Here is a 19,921-nt window from a genome sequence, read left to right as displayed (position 1 = left end):
AAAGAGAATGCGACGTCGTGAAGCTGTGTAAAATCAATATCAATTCCTGACTAAAATGTGACTTCTATATCAAACCACACACACACACATAGTCCCCCCAACACCCCCACCCACCCACACTCCTAATCTGTATGTAGAAGCTATACCCAAAGTCTGAGTAAGACTGAAAGCAATTTCACACCCTTCAGTCCTACTCAGACAATTAAGGTAGCGTCTCAACCGGTGGAGAACAAGGACTAGGTAGAAACATTAAAGTAGCTGGAAGGAAGTCTCTGATTATGCATCAAATGGGAAGTATTTTACACACCTCTGATTGGAGGTGATACTCAAATGTGTAGGCACAAAATCAAGGGATGGGATGCTCTCTGACTTGAGTGAGAGGGCAAGAAAGACAGTAGAGGGAGAGGGCGGTAGAGAGAGGTAAAATGAAAAACAAAGAAGTGGGGGAAGAGATATAAATAAAAAGAGAGAGGGATGAGAGGGCCTGTGGTGTTTCTTTAGATTAGAAACTAGTTGATCCACTGCTATCTCTCCATTCTCTACCTCATCATCACATGGCACCCTGTTCCCTGTATGGTGCACTACTTTTGACCAGGGTCCCTAGGGGTTTGGTCAAGAGTAGTACACTACATAGAGAATAGGGTGCCATTTCAGATGTATCCTAAGCCATTTCACTATTTAAAACCCTCTCACTCACCCAGAATACACAGAATAAAGACGAAAGGAGAGTAACAAGAACAGGAAGAGATTTTGACAGGAAGAATTGAAAAGACAGACAGACAAAGGAAGAGAGGACGAGAATGAGTACAGGAAAATGTGAAAGAGATAAAGGTGTGAGTGGCTGTCTGTCTCTGTCTGCCTGTCTGTCACAAGCCTTCCGTTCTCACACAAGGAAGAGTTGGGCACCCACTGGAACTTCCATGTAGTAGTTAAACCTCATCTAACACCAGCCAAACACAATCACTTTCTTCCTTCCTCATGAAAGCATCACACCCTTGAGACTGACGATAACAAAGTGCTTTTTAATGCATTTGATGGACACTTAATTAGTCTGTAAAACCTTAAAATAAATGATATTCAGGTGTAATGTGACTGTCTGTGTTAATCAAGTGGTTGGCATGTACTTTACTGTCAAGACCAATAGTTAGTGTGATGAAATTCATTTACATCTATTCGACAGAGACATATACAGTTTCTTCAGAAAGTATTCACACCCCTTGACTTTTTCCACATTTTGTTGTGTTGCAAAGTGGGATTAAAATGGATTTAATTGTAATTGTTTGTTAACGATCTAAACAAAATACCATGTAATATCAAAGTGGAAGAAAAATTCTAACATTTTATTTAAAAAATTTAAATATCTTGATTAGATAAATATTCAACCCCCTAAGTCAATACATGTTAGAATCACTTTTGGCAGTGTTTACAACTGTGAGTCTTTCTGGGTTAGTCTCCTAGAGCTTTGCACACCTGGATTGTACAACATTTGCCTATTATTCTTTAAAGAATTCTTCAAGCTCTGTAAAGTTGGTTGTTGATCATTGCTAAACAGACATTTTCAAGTCTTGCCATAGATTTTCAAGACAGTTTATGTCAAAACTGTAATTAGGCCACTCAGGAGCATTCAATGTCGTCTTGATAAGCAACTCCAGTGTACACTGAACAAAAATATAAATGCAACATGCAACAATATAATTCTTTTTTTACAATTCATATAAGGAAATCAGTCGATTGAAATAAATTCATTAGGCCCTAATTTATGGATTTTACATGACTGGGAATACAGATATGCATCTGTTGGTCACAGATACCTTTGAAAAAAAGTAGGCGCGTGGATCAGAAAACCAGTCAGTATCTAGTGTGACCACCATTTGCCTCATGCAGCGCGACACATCGCCTTCGCATAGAGTTCATCAGGCTGTTGATTGTGGCCTGTGGAATGTTGTCCCAATCCTCTTCAATGGCTGTGCGAAAGTTGCTGGATATTGGTGGGAACTGGAACATGCTGTCGTACACGTCGATCCAGAGCATTCCACACATACTCAATGTCTGGTGAGTATGCAGGCCATGGAAGAGCTGGGACGTTTTCAGCTTCCAGGAATTGTGTACAGATCCTTGCACATTGGGCCATGTATTACCATGCTGAAACATGAAGTGATGGCGGCGGATAAATGGCACAACAATGGATCTCATCACATTATCTCTGTGCATTCAAATTTCCATAGTGCAATTGAGTTCATTGTCTGTAGCGTATGCCTGCCCATACCATAACCCCACCGCCACTATGGGGTACTCCTGTTCAAAACATTCACATCAACAAACCGCTCGCCCACACGATGCCATACGTACTGTGTGCAATCTGCCCAGTACAGTTGACACCGAGATTCATCCGCGAAAAGCACACTTTTTGTTCAGTATATATTTGCTGAAAGGCGATTTTTTTCCCCCTCTAGGATTTTGCCTGTGCTTAGCTTTATTACGTTTTTTTCATTATAAAAAACTCCCAAGTCACTGGCGATGACAAGCATACCCATAACATGATGCAGTAACCACCATGATCGAAAATATGAAGAGTGGTACTTAGTGATGTGATGTGTTGGATTTTCTCCCAAACATAACGGTTCGTAAACAGGACAAATAGTTAATTTCTTTGCCACATTCTTTGCAGTATTACTTTAGTGCCTTATTGCAAACAGGATGCATGTTTTGGAATATTTTTTATTCTGTACAGGCTTTTTTCTTTTCACTCTTTCATTTAGGTTAGTGTTGTGGAGTAAATAGAAAGTTGTTTCCTTCCCTGAGTGGTTTCCTTCCTCTCCGGCAACTAAGTTAGGAAGAGCGCCTTAGTCTTTGTAGTTACTTGGTGTATTGATACATCATCCAAACGCGATGTTCAACGGGATATTCAGTGTCTCCTTTTTTGTTTTTACCCAACTGCCAATAGGTGCCCTTTGCAAACCATTGGAAAACCTCACTGGTCTTTGTGGTTGAATCTGTGCTTGAAATTCAATGCTCGACTGAGGGACATTATGGATAACTGTATGTGTGGTGTGCAGAGATGGGGTAGTCATTTAAAAATCATGTTAACACTATTATTGCACACAGAGTGAGTCCATGAAACGTATTATGTGACTTGTTAAGCACATTATTACTCCTGAACTTATTTAGGCTTGACATAACAAAAGGCTTGAATAGTTATTGACGTTTCAGCTTTTCATTTTTTATTAATTTGTAAACATTTCTAAAAACATAATTCCATTTTGACATTATGGGGTATTGTGTGTAGATCAGTGACACAACATCTCAATGTAATACATTTTAAGGTCAGGCTGTAACACAACAAAATGTGGAAAAGGTCCAGGGTTGTGAATACTTTCTGAAGGCACTATAGGTGGGAATATTCATACACACACAATCCCCGCATACATCAACTTCCAAACCTCTCTTGACATTGTTTGTCTCGCTGGCAAGTATAGGTGTCAGATGCATGTCAACATTTTATTAGTCCTCTATGGTTGAATGATGTTCAATGGTTCAAGTGACTTTCATTAGATCGCTCGGTATCAGTGCTTCTGACAGCTATGACCCATGAGGTCACAGCTGTGCTGGTCACAGGTGTCGCATCATCGTCAGCATCCTCCATATTTGTCCTGATCTGTCAGTCAAAATGTTCTGTTTTGCAGGTTGTCATGATGGTACCTATTATTTGTAAGGTCCTCTTCCTGATATTATGAAAATGAACTGCTCTCAAAAACATTAACAGAGGACTTGCAAAGGTCAGATATACACTGCTCAAAAAAATAAAGGGAACACACAATGTAACTCCAAGTCAATCACACTTCTGTGAAATCAAACTGTCCACTTAGGAAGCAACACTGATTGACAATAAATTTCACATGCTGTTGTGCAAATGGAATAGACAAAAGGTGGAAATTATAGGCAATTAGCAAGACACCCCCAATAAAGGAGTGGTTCTGCAGGTGGTGACCACAGACCACTTCTCAGTTCCTATGCTTCCTGGCTGATGTTTTGGTCACTTTTGAATGCTGGCGGTGCTTTCACTCTAGTGGTAGCATGAGACGGAGTCTACAACCCACACAAGTGGCTCAGGTAGTGCAGCTCATCCAGGATGGCACATCAATGCGAGCTGTGGCAAGAAGGTTTGCTGTGTCTGTCAGCGTAGTGTCCAGAGCATGGAGGCGCTACCAGGAGACAGGCCAGTACATCAGGAGACGTGGAGGAGGCCGTAGGAGGGCAACAACCCAGCAGCAGGACCGCTACCTCCGCCTTTGTGCAAGGAGGAGCACTGCCAGAGCCCTGCAAAATGACCTCCAGCAGGCCACATTAGTACAGTTACAGTACGTTACACTGTAATTGCAGTTTTTCCTGGTAGTGTTCATAGACGTATAGGGGGCGGTTAAAGTAACAGCAGTAGCAGTAGTATTAGTAGTAAGAGGATACTGGGTTCTCTGTTCTCTCTCCCTAGCACACATGGATTACAAGCAGGAAGTGTACGCTGCCACTGCATCAGACACAAAGAGAGAAGAGATATTTTCCGCTGGCCTAAGTACTATTCCACTGAGGAAAATGCTGCAATTCACAAAACAGCAAAGATATTTCAAAGCCATTTCAGTTCAACAAAGAAACAGTTTTATCTGTAAACAATTATTCTAACACCTGACTACAATACATCTTGAAGTGATAGAGAAAATATTTTGGGAAGAAGGAGAAAAAGCAAGTAAACATAACATGCTACAGAAGGCTAATGCATTACAAACGTTTAAAGTTATCTCTCTTGCATTCGGTAAAAGACCACCTTTTGATAAACATTTATTTTAAGCCATCCTTTTCCCCAAGGATACACCCTTTCTTTCTTGTCTGTTGTAGGGTTGAATTGGTATGTCTGTCTCTCTCTCCTCCCACCCACCCTCTCTCCTCCTCCTCTCTCTTCATCTTTCTTCTTTCTGTTTCTCATAGTGTTGAAGGAGTGATGCTAGAGGGTCTAATGCCCACTGACCTGTCTCTCAGCCTGTAACCGTGCAGGTTTCTGATCCAGACCCTCCACTGACTCTGTGATGCAGGTCACATGCGCGCACACACACACACGCACGCACGCACGCACGCACGCACGCACGCACGCACGCACGCACGCACGCAGGCAGGCACGCACACACACACACACAAACACACACACACAAACACACACACACACACACACACACACACACACACACACACACACACACACACACACACACACACACACACACTCACACACACACACACACACACACACACACACACACACACACACACACACACACACACAGACACTCACACACTCACACACACACACACACACACACACACACACACACACACACACACACACACACACACACACACACACACACACACACACACACACACACACACACACGCACACACACACACACACACACACACACACACACACACACACACACTCACACACTAGCAGATTTCCTTTGGAACATGTTATTTACAGCTTCGGCCAAAGACCCCCTCAGGGAATCAGTTAAAACATGAGTGGAGTGTTCTGATTGTTCTACATTTGGTTCTGATTTTGCTTCCTCCTTTGAATAAGGAAGAGGAAAGTAAAAATATTAGTGAATGAATCATGTCAGTTGTGTATTTACTCCTTGGGTACAGATGTTTTGTTCCAGCACCAAGGGGACCACAAGTCCCTTTTTCAACAGAAATATGTCGATGTGCCCTTGAGCAAGGCACTTAACCCTAATTTGCTCCAGGGGCACCGTACTACTATGGCTGACCCTGTAAAACAACACATTTCCCTGCACCTATCCGGTGTATGTAAAAAATATATTCTTAGAGAATTCCCCTCATCATTGTAGCGTAGACGATGACATCTGCTGTGTTCGAGATATAGGGTCTGCAATGCTGACATGATCCACATGTAATAATGTTTGTAATATTATGTCCAACATGTAATATTATGTCCAACATGTAATAATGTTTGTAATATTATGTCCAACATGTAATAATGTTTGTAATATTATGTCCAACATGTAATAATGTGTCACTCTCCACCAACCCTGGACCAATAGATACAGATATGAGTTCAATATACAGGTCACAAACACACACGTACGCGCTCACACACACACACCGAACATGCACACACACAGACACACACCCATGAATGCTGTGATGTGAGTTTCATTGAACAGCAGCTTTTATAACCTTCACATTCCACCACATCAGACAGAGAGAAAAGAGAACAGCGTGACAACAAAATACCTTAACTCAAGTGTGATGTGATAGCTTGGCATGTCATCCACCCAGCTGACGCACTATCTACACAAATCTCTTACTGTAATAGCATTCAGGAGAAGTTCATCTACGATTTGAGAGCGTCATTCAATATCCACTCATAATTCCTTTAACTCCGTATCAGGCTCAATGGTATAGCTAGTCTATAGAATTATCTGGGATTCGGTGCTCGGAAGTGCTGCCCATCCTAAAGTTACAATCAGGAGGATGTGTTTTGTGCTGTCATGACGTGAGATATGTTGGAGGGCGTAGGATGGGGATGATGCTCAGGCTATGACCATATTCAGTTTTCACATCAGAATAATAATTATCTTCAGTTGAGGAGGCGATTAAGGATAGTGTTACAACACATTTCACTGAACCTATCCTGTGTATGTGACAATGAAATACAGTATATACTCAACAAAAATATAAACGCAACATGTTAAGTGTCGGTCCCATGTTTCATGAGCTGCAATAAAAGATCCTATACATTTTCCTTATGCACAAAAAGCTTATTTCTCTCAAATTTTTTGCACAGATTAGTTTACATCCCTGTTGGTGAGCATTTCTCCTTTGCCAAGATAATCTATTCACCTGACAGGTATGGCATAACGAGAAGCTGATTAAACAGCAGGATCATAACACAGGTGCACCTTGTGCTGGGGACAATAAAAGTACACTCTAAAATGTGCAGTTTTGTCACACAACACTGCGACAGATTTTTGAGGGAGTTTTGAGGGAGCGTGCAATTCGCATGCTAACTGCAGGAATGTTCAGCAGAGCTGTTGGCAGAGAATTTGATGTTGATTTCTCTATCATAAGCCGCCTCCAACGTTGTTTTAGAGAATTTTGCAGTACGTCCAACCAACCTCACAACCTCAGACCACGTGTAGCCACGCCAGCTCAGGACCTCCAAATCCGTCTTCTTCACCTGCGGAATCGTCTGAGACCAGCCACCCAGACAGCTGATAAAGCTGTGGGTTTGCACAAACAAATAATTCCTGCACAAACTGTCAGAAACCGTCTCCGGGAAGCTCATCTGCATGCTCGTCGTCCTCACCAGGGTCATGGCCTGACTGCAATTCGGCGTCGTAACTGACTTCAGTGGGCAAATGCTTACCTTCGATGGCCACTGGCACGCTGGTGAAGTGTGCTCTTCAAGGATGAATCCCCGTTTTAACTGTACCGGGCAGATGGCAGACAGAGTGTATGGCGTTTTGTGGGCGAGTGGTTTGCTGTTGTCAACGTTGTGAACAGAGTGCCCCAAGGTTGGCGGTGGGGTTATGGTATGGGCAGACATAAGCTATTCACAACAAACTCAATTGCATTTTATCGATGGCAATTTGAATGCACAGTAATACCGTGACGAGATCCTGAAGCCCATTGTCGTGCCATTCATCCGCCGCCATCACCTCATGTTTCAGCATGATAATGCATGGCCCCATGTCGCAAGAATCTGCACACAATTCCTGGAAGCTGAAAATGTCCCAGCTCTTCCAAGGCCTGCCTACCAGACATGTCACCCATTTAGTATGTTTGGGATGCTCTGGATCGACGTGTACGACAGTGGGTTCCAGTTACCCGACCAATATACAGCAACTTCACACAGCCATTGAAAAGGAATGGGACAACAATCCACAGACCACAGTCAACAGCCTGATCAACTCTATGCGAAGGAGATGTGTCGCGCTGCATGAGGCAAATGGTGGTCACACTAGATACTGACTGGTTTTCTGATCCACGCCCCTACTTTTTTTTTAAGGTATCAGTGACTAACAGATTCATATCTGTATTCCCAGTTGTGAAATCCATAGATTAAGGGTAATTCATTTATTTGAATTGACTGATTTAGTTATGAACTGTAACTCAGTAAAATCTTTGAAATTGTTGCTTTTATATTTTTGTTCAGTATGTGTATATATACAGTGCCTTTGGAAAGTATTCAGACCCGTAGATTTTTTCCACATTTTGTTACGTTACAGCTTTATTCTAAAATGTATTAAATAAAAAAAATCTCTGCAATTTACACACAAAACCCCATCATGACAAAGCGAAAACGGGTTGTTGGAAATTTTTGCAAATGTTTTCTAAACTAAAAACATAAATACTTTCTTTACGTAACTATTCAGACCCTTTGCTATGAGACCTGAAGTTTACCTCAGGTGCATCCTGTTTCCATTGATCAGCTTTGAGATGTTTCTACAACTTGATTGGAGTGCACCTGTGGTAAATTCAATTGATTGGACATGATTTGAAAAGGCACACACCTGTCTATATAAGGTCCCACTGTTGACAGTACACGTCAGAGCAAAAACCAAGCCATGAGGTCGAAGGAATTGTCCGTAGAGCTCCGAGACAGGATTGTGTCAAGGCACAGATCTGGGGAAAGGTACAAAAAAATGTCTGCAGCATTGAAGCTCCCCAAGAGCATAGTGGGCTCCATCATTCTTAAATGGAAGAAGTTTGGAACCACCAAGACTCTTCCTAGAGCTGGCTGCCCGGCCAAACTGAGCAATCGGGGAAGAAAGGCCTTGGTCAGGGAGGTGACCAAGAACCCGATGGTCACTGTGACAGAGCTCCAGAGTTCCTCTGTGGAGATGGGAGAACCTTCCAGAAGGACAACCTTTAGCTGCAGCACTCCACCAATCAGGCCTTTATGGTAGAATGGCCATACGGACGCCACTCTTCAGTAAAAGGCACGACAGCCCGCTTGGAGTTTGCCAAAAGTCACCTAAAGACTCTCAGACCATGTTTTTCAGCGGCAGGGACTGGGAAACTAGTCAGGATTGAGGGAAAGATGGAAGGAGCAAAGAAAAATCTAATCAAATTTTATTGTTCACATACACATGGTTAGCAGATGTTATTGCGAGTGTAGCGAAATGCTTGTACTTCTAGTTCCGACAGTGCTAAATTATAAGTAATATCAAACAATTCCACAACAAATACCTAATACACACAAATCTAAGTAAAGGAATGGAATAAGAATAATAAATATATCGATGAGCAATGTCAGAGCGGCATAGGCTAAGATGCAATAGATAGTATAGAATACAGTATATACATATGAGATGAGTAATGCAAGATATTGTGGCAGACCAGGGGGTTTGGTCAAAACGTTTACACAGATCAGACACGGACAGAGTAGGATTAGCTCGGTTTCAAGGGTGTTTATTTGAATAACAAACCAAAAGAAAAGAATAGGTCTCCCGCATGAGACCCTCTCCGGGATACCGTCTTCTGGGCTCCGGGTCTTGCTGTATCCTGTGGGGAACAAAAACTAAACTGAGCTCCCTCCTTTTATCTCTGGAACCGTTCCCAACAGCTTTATGGGACTCGTCCAGCTGGTGAGCAATCAGCCCCTAATTACTCACCAACCACAATCAGCCCCAATTAATCCTGGCCGGAGAGCCCGTCGAGGCCTGCATGTCCAGCAGAGGGAGCCATCGCCTCGTGATGTAGACTCCGTCTGTCACCAGGCCTCGACGAGTCTCCCCCTTGGTGGCAGATCTGCTGTACGCCACCCCCCTCCCCCCCCTTAGCTCTTTCGGGGAGGGGGCTGTCATCAGTGCGACGTATGTCTCCCTTCTCGATAGGGCATCCATGCTTCGCCCCTGACCTGTGCACAACAGAAAAAGAGAAGCGTTGAAGGGACAAGAACCACCTGGTGACCCGATCGTTTGTGTCCCTTCCCCTGGCCATCCAGACCAGGGGAGCATGGTCAGTGACCAGGGTGAAGTGGGTAACTAACAGGTAATACTTGAGAGTGTCTAGCGAGAGTGTCCCACTTCACCGCTAGACACTCTTTCTCAACAATAGAGTGCTTTCGGCTTATGTACATGATGGGGTGCTCCTTCCCACCGTGTATCAGGGACAGAACGGCCCCTAGTCCCGTGTCACATGCATCCGTCTGGACCAACATTGGCACCTGGAAATCGGGCTTTACGAGAATCAGATGGGAGTACAGCGCTTCCTTCAGGCGCCTGAAAGCCGCTTCTGTCTTGCCCGTCCATTTCACTGTTTTCGGGAGGCGGGCCCTGGTTAGATTGGTGAGGGGGGTGGCTATAGCCGCAAAGTTTGGGATAAATTGGCTATAGTATCCTGCCAGTCCCAGGAAGGACTTGACCTGTCTTGGTGCGTGGAACGGGCCAGTCACGTATCACATGAACCTTCCTATCCTGGGGCTTGACGTTCCCCCATCCGATCAAATACCCCAGATACTCCACCTCCTCGAATCCTAGTTTGCATTTCTTAGGGTTCGCTGTCAACCCGGCTTGCCTGAGCGCGTTCAGCACCGCCTGGATGCGCGTCAGGTGCTCTTCCCAACCTTGGCTGTGGATGATGATATCATCCAAATAGGCTGCTGCGTACTGCTGGTGGGGTCAAAGTACTTTGTCCATCAGGCGCTGGAATGTTGGCGGGGCTCTGTGGAGACTGAATGGGAGCACCCGGTACTGATATAATTCAAAAACGCCATCTTCTCCGGCTGCCAACGGTATCTGCCAATATCCTTTGGTCAGGTCAAGGGTGCTGATGTACCGGGCCTTTCCCAATCGGTCGATGAGCTCGTCCACCCTTGGCATGGGGTAGGCGTCGAAAAAGCTGATGTCGTTCACACCCCGGAAATCATTACAGAAGCGCAGGCTACCGTTCGGTTTGAGCACCAACACGATGGGGCTGCACCATGCACTGTGGGACTCTTCAACGACCCCCATCCTCAGCATAGCCTCCACTTCCTGCTTCATGGCCTTCCTTCGGGCCTCCGGAATCCGATATGGCCTCTTTTGTACCGTTTCCCCGGGCCGGGTACGGATGTGGTGTTCAATGAGGTTCGTGCGGCCCGGCTTCTCGGAGAACACCGCCGTGTTCCCAATCGACGAGCTCCCTGAGCGCTTGCTTCTGGGCCGGGTCGAGGTCCTCATTGCTCGGGACCACCACTGGTAGCATTGGCGTCCTGACCATAACACGGCCAAGGCTGTCCTCTCGTGCCATTTCTTCAACAGGTTCACGTGGTAAATCTGTTGGGGTTTCCGTATCCCCGGCTGCCGTACGTGGTAATTGACGGGTCCCAGCTTCTCTATCACCTCATATGGCCCGTGCCATGTTGCCAGGAACTTACTTTCAGCCGTGGGGATTAAGACCAACACCTTGTCTCCCACCTGGATTTCTCGGGGCTGGGTTCCCCGATTTGTAGACCTGGGCTTGGGCGCGTTGGGCCTTCTCCTTATGTTCCCTTACCACTGGCCATATGGTTGTCATCCGCTCCCTCATCGTCTCCACGTGCTCTACCACGCTGCGTAAGGGGGTCGTTGGGCTTCCCACACCTCCTTGGTGAAGTCCAGTAGGCCGCGTGGCCTCCTGCCGTAGAGGAGTTCGAAAGGGGAAAAACCAGTGGACTGAGGTACTTCTCTGATTGAGAACATTAGGTGGGGTAGTAGCTGGTCCCAGTTCTTCCCCTCCTGCTCGATGACCTTCCGCAGCATTTGTTTGAGCATTTTATTGAACTGCTCGACGAGCCCATCCGTCTGCGGGTGAAAGACGGAGGTCCGGACCTGCTTGATCTGCAGGAGAGCACACAAATCTTTCATTAGGCGGGACATAAACTCAGTACCTTGGTCTGTCAGGATCTCGTTCGGGATGTGCCCCCGGCTAAAGAGGTGGAACAGCTCCCGGCGATTCCCTTGGATACCGCCACCCGTAGGGTAATGGCGTCGGGATACTGGGTGGCATAATCTACTATTACCAGGATGTACTGGTGTCCTCGTGCTGTTTTTACCAGGAGTCCCACTATGTCCATGGCGATGCATTCAAAGGGCACCCCGATGATCGGTAGGGGGACCAATGGGTTTCGGAAGTGTGCTTTTGGGCAGTGATTTGACACTCAGCGATCCATTCCCGGGTCTTCTCCATTCCCAGGTGCACCCCCAACAGGTGGGTTTGAGCCAGCTGAAGAACGGTTCCCACGTAGCGTCAGGGCAGAAACAATACCTCTCGAAGCTCCCCCTGTTTGCGCGACACCTGATGCAAAAGGTTATTCTTGATTTGGAAATGGGGGTATCGCCAGTCACTCACCCCCGGAAGTAGCTGTCCATCGACCGCTATCACTTGGGCTGCGGCGGCTTTCAAGTTCGCATCCTCCCACTGGGAAGTCCCGAATTGTCCCCTCAGTTGGCCCCCAGCGGGTGTCTCAACTGGCCCCTCGAAATCGAGGAGGGGGAGGCTGGGCTCCTCCTCCAGTGGTTCCCCAGGGGGTTCGGGTTCCGGCGCCCCCTCTGACTCAGACTCCGGACCCGTAGATACTGGTTGGTCAACCGTTTGCTTCCGGGCCGCACAGGCGATGGCCTTTTTCCTCAGCTCATGCCTCCACAGGGCCGCAAACAGCGGACAATCTCGTCCCACTAGGAGAGGTACCGGCAACTCTGGTACGGCACCCACCATCATCTGGCAGTTCCCTTGTGGCGTAACGATGTTGGCCCATACGGTGGGATACCGCTTTGTGTCACAGTGAACACAGGAAATAGACATCTCCCTACCACGTTCGGTCCCCTGGTTCAGCAGGCTCGTGGTTACGAGCGTAACCATACTTCCGGAGTCTAATAGAGCTTCCGTGTCGTGTCTTCAACCTTCACCGGGACCATGGGTGCAGTTGATTCGTGGTGCGCCCAACCGGAGGTGATGTAGTTCACTGCGTGACCCACCTCGCCTCCGGAGCTTGCTGATGGCATCGACTCCTCTCGAGGCTGGCAATTCCAGGCAATGTGTCCCCAGGCGCCACACTCAAAACACCTCCTTTGGTCTCCATCTACCTGGGATCGTCAGCGGTGGGTCGGCCCTACCCCAGCCGTCTCTCCACGGGTTTCCGGTCCTTTGGCCCTGCCGACTGTCGGTTCGGGGTACACAGCAGGGGGGCTGTCCTTCGGTCCCCTCGAACGGGTCCCCGACTCGGGCCGGCTCCCACTCAGCAGGGCTGATTCTGATGTGTCTCCACTGCTTCCAGGAGGCTCTACAAGGTCTGGGGCGAGCATAGACTCGCTGCCCTCTTCATGTCGTGGGGTAGCGCCCGTAAGAAGCGATCCAGTACCACTTTGTCTAGGATGGAGAGGGTGGATACATCGGTTAGGAGCCATGCCCTGGTGACGCGCAGTGGGTCACTCATCTGGGCTCGGGGGGATGCGTCGGCTACGAACCTCCAGTTGTGGAACAGTTGAGCCCGATGGGCCAGGCTGTACCCATAGCAGCTGAGTATCTCCCGTTTGAGTCCAGTGTTCGTTCCTGAACCACCTGTTGTGCTTGTTGGGCCCGGACGAACTGAGCTATCAACTCGTCCATGCTGATGCTGCGTAAACGTCAACCCTGATCTGACCACGTTATCAGAATGCTCGCATTCTCCACCACTTGTTGCAGACCAGGGGGTTTGGTCAAAACGTTTACACAGATCAAACACGGACAGTGTAGTATTATCTCTGTTTCAAGGGTGTTTATTTGAATAACAAACCAAAAGAAAAGAATAGGTCTACCCCATGAGACCCTCTCCGGGATACCGTCTTCTGGGCTCCGGGTCTTGCTGTATCCTGTGGGGAACAAATACTGAGCTCCCTCCTTTTATCTCTGGAACCGCCCCCAACTATACGGGAGCAACCTTTCTTCCCCCAGTCCCTTCTCCCGATTGCTGCCCTTCTGGCAGCTTTAAGGGACTCGTCCAGCTGGTGAGCAATCAGCCCTTGATTACTCACCAACCACAATCAGCCCCAATTAGTCCTGGCTGGAGAGCCCGTCGAGACCTGGCATGTCCAGCAGAGGGAGCCATCGCCTCGTGATGTAGACTGTGTCTGTCACCAGGCCTCGACGAGTCTCCCCTTGGTGGCTGACCTGCTGTACACCACACTATGTAAACATTATTAAAGTGCCATTATTAAAGTGACTAGAGTTCCATTTATTAACTTCATTAGGGTAGGGAGCAGCATTCGGAATTTTGGATGAAAAGCGTGCCCAAATTAAACTGCCTGCTACTAAGGCCCAGAAGATAGGATATACATATAATTAGTGGATTTGGATAGAAAACACTCTAAAGTTTCCAAAACTGTTAAAATAATGTCTGTGAGTATAACAGAACTGATATGGCAGGCGAAAACCCGTGGAAAATCCAACCAGGAAGTACTATTATTTTGAAAGGCTGTTTTTCCATTGTAAGCCTATCCACCATACAGAGACTTAGGACCCAGTTCATGAACTCCGTGTTTTCCTCTACAAGTGGCCAGTCTTTAGGCATTGTTTCAGGCTTTTACTCTGAAGAATTAGGGAGATACAACACTGTCAATCAGTGGCCAGTGGAAATTTCCATTCATCAGCCATGCACCCTGATCGGGAACGCGCCTTTCTTGTTTCTCCTTTCCTATTGACGAAGCTTTTGTCCGGTTGAAATATTATTTATTATTTATGACAAAAACAACCGGAGGATTGATTTTAAACATCGTTTGGCATGTTTCTACTAACTTTTATTGTACTTTTTAAAAACTTTTCGCCTGGAATTAGTACACGCGCCTTTTATTACTGGATTACTGGACAAAACGCATGAACAAAAAGGAGGTATTTGGTCATAAAGAGGGACATTATCGAACAAAACAAACATTTATTGTTTAACATGGAGACCTGGGAGTGCCACCAGATGAAGATCATCAAAGGTAAGTGATTCATTTTAATGCTATTTCTGACTTTTGTGACACTCTCCTTGGCTGGAAAATGGCTGTATGGGTTTCTGTGGCTAGGTGCCACCTAACATAATCGCAAAGTGTGCTTTCGCCGTAAAGCGTTTTTGAAATCTGACACAGCGGTTGCATTAAGGAGAAGTTTATCTTTATTTCCATGAATAACACTTGTATTGTTTATCAATGTTTATGATGAGTATTTCTGTAATTTGATGTGGCTCTCTGCACCTTCACCGGATGTTTGTTTGAGACAATGCATTTCTGACCATAACGCGCCAATGTAAACTGAGATTTTTGGATATAAATATTCACTTTATCGAACAAAACATACATGTATTGTGTAACATGAAGTCCTATCAGTGCCATCTGATGAAGATCATCAAAGGTTAGTGATTCATTTTATCTCTTTCTGCTTTTTGTGACTACTATCTTTGGCTGGAAAAATGGCTGTATGGTTCTGTGACTAGGTGCTGACCTAACATAATCGCATGGTGTGCTTTCGCAGTAAAGCCTTTTTGAAATCGGACACTATGGTTGGATTTACAAGAAGTTTATCTTTAAAATGGTGGATAATACTTGTATGTTTGAGGAATTTTAATTATGGGATTTCTGTTGTTTTGAATGTGGCACCCTGCAATTTCACTGGCTGTTGTCGAGGTGGGACGCTACCATCCCACTTGTACCAGAGAGGTTAAAGTGGCTAATGATTTCAAGTCTGTATGTAGGCAGCAGCCTCTCTGTGCTAGTGATGGCTATTTAACAGTCTGATGGCCTTGAGATAGAAGCTGTTTTTCAGTCTCTCTGTCCCAGCTTTGATGCATCTGTACTGACCTCGCCTTCTGGATGGTAGCGGGGTGAACAGGCAGTGACTCGAGTGGTTGTTGTCGTTGATGATATTTTTGGCCATCCTGTGACATTGGGTGCTATAGGTGTCCTGGAGGGCAGGTAGTTTGCCCCCGGTGATACGTTGTGCAGACCGCACCACCCTCTGGAGAGCCCTGTGGTTGTGGGTGGTGCAGTTGCAGTTGGTGATACAGCCCGACAGGATGCTCTCAATTGTGCATCTGTAAACGTGTGTGAGGTTTTTATGTGACAAGCCAAATTTCTTAGCTGGAAAGCCCGTCGAGCAAATTTCTTCAGCCTCCGGAGGTTGTAAAGAGAGTTCCTTGATGAAAACCTTCTCCAGAGTGCTCAGGACCTCAGACTGGGGCGAAGGTTCACCTTCCAACAGGACAATGACCCAAAGCACAAAGCCAAGACTGTAGTGAGGTGCGTACTGGTGGCAGAGAAGTCAGGCGTAAGGAGAGCAAAAACTGATTTACAACGGTGTCGTTTAATATCCATAAACCACCGTCAACAGAACAATACAATAAATGGGTTAAACAAAACCCGGTAATACCAGCATACCGTGCACAAGCACTACAAGAAACAATTACGGACAAGGACATGGGGGGGAACAGAGGGTTAAATACACAACATGTAATTGATGGAATTGTAACCAGGTGTGCTGGAAGACAAGACAAAACCAATGGAAAATGAAAAGAGGCTCAGCGATGGCTAGAAGGTCGGTGACTTCGACCGCCGAACGCCGCCCGAACAAGGAGAGGGACCAACTTCGGCGGAAGTCGTGACAAAGACAATGCAAGAATGGCTTCGGGACAAGTCTCTGAATGTCCTTGAATGGCCCAGCCAGAGCCCGGACTTGAATCTGATCTAACATCTCTGGAGAGACGTGAAAATAGCTGTGCAGTGACGCTCCCCATCCAACCTGACCGAGCTTGAGAAAATCTGCAGAGAAGAATGGGAGAAACTCCCCAAATACAGGTGTGCCAAGCTTGTAGCGTCATACCCAAGAAGAATTGAGGCTGTAATCACTGCCAAAGGTGCATCAACAAAGAACTGAGTAAAGGGTCTGAATAATTCCAGTCAAAAGTTTGGACACACCTACTCATGGAAGGGTTTTCTTTATTTTTACTCTTTTCTACATTGTAGAATTATAGTGAAGACATCAAAACTATGAAATAACACATATAGAAGAATGTAGTAACCAAAATAGTGTTAAACAAATCAAAATATATTTTATATTTGAGATTCTTCAAAGCAGCCACCCTTTGCCTTGATGACAGCTTTGCACACTCTTGGCATTCTCTCAACCAGCTTCATGCATTTCAATTAACAGGTGTGCCTTGTTAAAAGTTAATTTGTGCTTCACAGAGTTCAAGTAACAGACACATCTCAACATCAACTGTTCAGAGGAATTACCGCAAAGAAACCACTACTAAAGGACACCAATAGGAAGAAAATAATTGCTTGGGCCAAGAACATGAGCAATGGACATTAGACTGGTGGAAATCTGTCCTTTGGACTTGTCACGTTCCTGACCTGTTTTCTGTTAGTTTTTGTATGTGTTAGTTGGTCAGGACGTGAGTTTGGGTGGGCAGTCTATGTTTTCTGTTTCTATGTTGGTTAATGGGTACCTAATATGGTTCTCAATTAGAGTCAGGTGGTTTTCATCTCCTCTGATTGAGAATCATATTAAGGTAGGTGTTGTCACATTGTTTGTCGTGGGTCGTGGGTCGTCCGTGTCTGTGTCTGCGCACCACACGGGACTGTAGCGTTTGTTCGTTCGTTTGTTATAGTCTGTACCTGTTCCTACGTTCTTCGTGTTATATGTAAGTTCTCATGGTTTAGGTCAGTCTACGTTCGTTTTTTGTTATTTTGTAATCCTTCCAAGTGTTTGTTTTCGTGTTTCGTCGTTTGCTTTAATAAATCATTATGTATTCACAACCCGCTGCATTTTGGTCCTCCGATCCTTCTCTCCTCTCCTCGTCCGAGGAGGAGGAAGATCTAGACACCCGTTACAGAACCACCCACCAATCCAGAACCAAGCAGCGTGAGTTCGAGCAGTGGACATGGGAGGACGTGTTAAATGGAAAAGGTTGCTACACATGGGAGGAGATCCGAGCTGGAAGAGATCGCCTTCCATGGGAACAGCTGGAGGCGATTAGGAGAGCGGAGGCAACGGGAGAGAGAGACCGGATTTATGAAGGTACACGGCTAGCACGGAAGCCCGTGAAGAAACCCCAAAAAATTATTGGGGGGGGGCTAAGAGGTAGTGGGCCAAGGGCAGGTAGGAGACCTGCGCCCATTTCTCAGGCTAACCGTGGAGAGCGGGAGTACGGGCAGACACCGTGTTACGCAGTAGAGCGCACGGTGTCTCCTGTACGTGTGCATAGTCCGGTGCGGGTTATTCCACCTCCCCGCACTGGTAGGGCTAGATTGAGCATTGAGCCAAGTGCCATGAAGCCGGCTCTACATATCTGGCCACCAGTGCGTCTCCTTGGGCCGGCTTATATGGCACCAGCCTTACGCATGGTGTCCCCGGTTCGCCTACATAGCCCGGTGCGGGTTATTCCACCTCCCCGCACTGGGCGGGCGACGGGGAGCATTCAACCAGGTAAGGTTGGGCAGGCTCAATGCTCAAGGGAGCCAGTACGCCTGCACGGTCCGGTATTTCCGGCGCTACCTCCTCGCCCCAGCCTAGTACCACCAGTGCCTACACCACGCACCAGGCTTCCAGTGCGTTTTCAGAGCCCTGTTCCTCCTCCACGCACTCTTCCTATGGTGCGTGTCTCCAGCCCAGTGCCTCCAGTTCCGGCACCACGCACTAAGCCACCTGTGCGTCTCCAGAGCCCTGTACACACTGTTCCTTCTCCCCGTACTCGTCCTGATGTGCGTGCCCTCAGCCCGGTGCCACCAGTGCTGGTACCACGCACCAGGCAAATAGTACGCTTTGAGAGTCCAGTGTGCCCTGTCCCTGCTCCCCGCACTAGCATGAAGGTGCGTGTCCTTAGCCCGGTGCCTCCAGTTCCGGCACCACGCACCAGGTCTACAGTGCGCCTTATCCGGCCAGAGCCATCCGTCTCCCCAGCGCCATCTGAGCCATCCGTCTCCCCAGCGCCATCTGAGCCATCCGTCTCCCCAGCGCCATCTGAGCCATCCGTCTCCCCAGCGCCATCTGAGCCATCCGTCTCCCCAGCGCCATCTGAGCCATCCGTCTGTCCCGAGCCATTAGAGCCGCCCGTCTGTCCCGAGCCGTCAGAGCCGATAGTCAGTCAGGAGCCGCTAGAGCCATTCGTCAGACAGGATCTGCCAGAGCCGCCAACCAGACAGGATCTGCCAGAGCCGCCAACCAGACAGGATCTGCCAGAGCCGCCAACCAGACAGGATCTGCCAGAGCCGCCAACCAGACAGGATCTGCCAGAGCCGCCAACCAGACTGGATCTGCTAGAGCCGCCAGTGAGCCATGAGCGTCCAGAGCCGTCAGCCAGCCATGAGCGTCTAGAGCCGTCAGCGAGCCATGAGCGTCCAGAGCCGTCAGCCAGCCATGAGCGTCTAGAGCCGTCAGCCAGCCATGAGCAGCCAGAGCCGTCAGCGAGCCATGAGCGTCCAGAGCCGTCAGCGAGCCATGAGCGTCCAGAGCCGTCAGCCAGCCATGAGCGTCCAGAGCCGTCAGCTAGCCATGAGCGTCCAGAGCCGGCAGCTAGCCATGAGCGTCCAGAGCCGTCAGCCAACCATGAGCTGTCCCTCAGCCCAGAGCTGCCATGTATCCAGAACTGCCCCTCAGTCCAGAGCTGTCTCTCTGTCCGGAGCTGCCCTTCAGTCCGGAGTTGCCCCTCTATCCTGAGCTACCTCTCTATCCCGAGCTACCTCTCTATCCTGAGCTACCTCTCTATCCTGACCTACCTATCTGTCCTGAGCTACCTTGTCCCGGAGCTGTCCCTTATTTTGATGTTACCCGGTATATTAGGTGGGTGGAGTAAGAGGGTGGTCATTCTGAGGGAGAGACGTAAGCTGGGATTGACTATGGTGGGGTGGGGACCTCGCCCAGAGCCTGAGCCACC

This window comes from Salvelinus alpinus, chromosome 26 (assembly GCF_045679555.1).
Source record: "Salvelinus alpinus chromosome 26, SLU_Salpinus.1, whole genome shotgun sequence".
Lineage (NCBI taxonomy): Eukaryota > Metazoa > Chordata > Actinopteri > Salmoniformes > Salmonidae > Salvelinus > Salvelinus alpinus.
The sequence above is the reverse complement of the archived record's forward strand: the minus strand, read 5'-3'. Positions refer to the sequence as shown.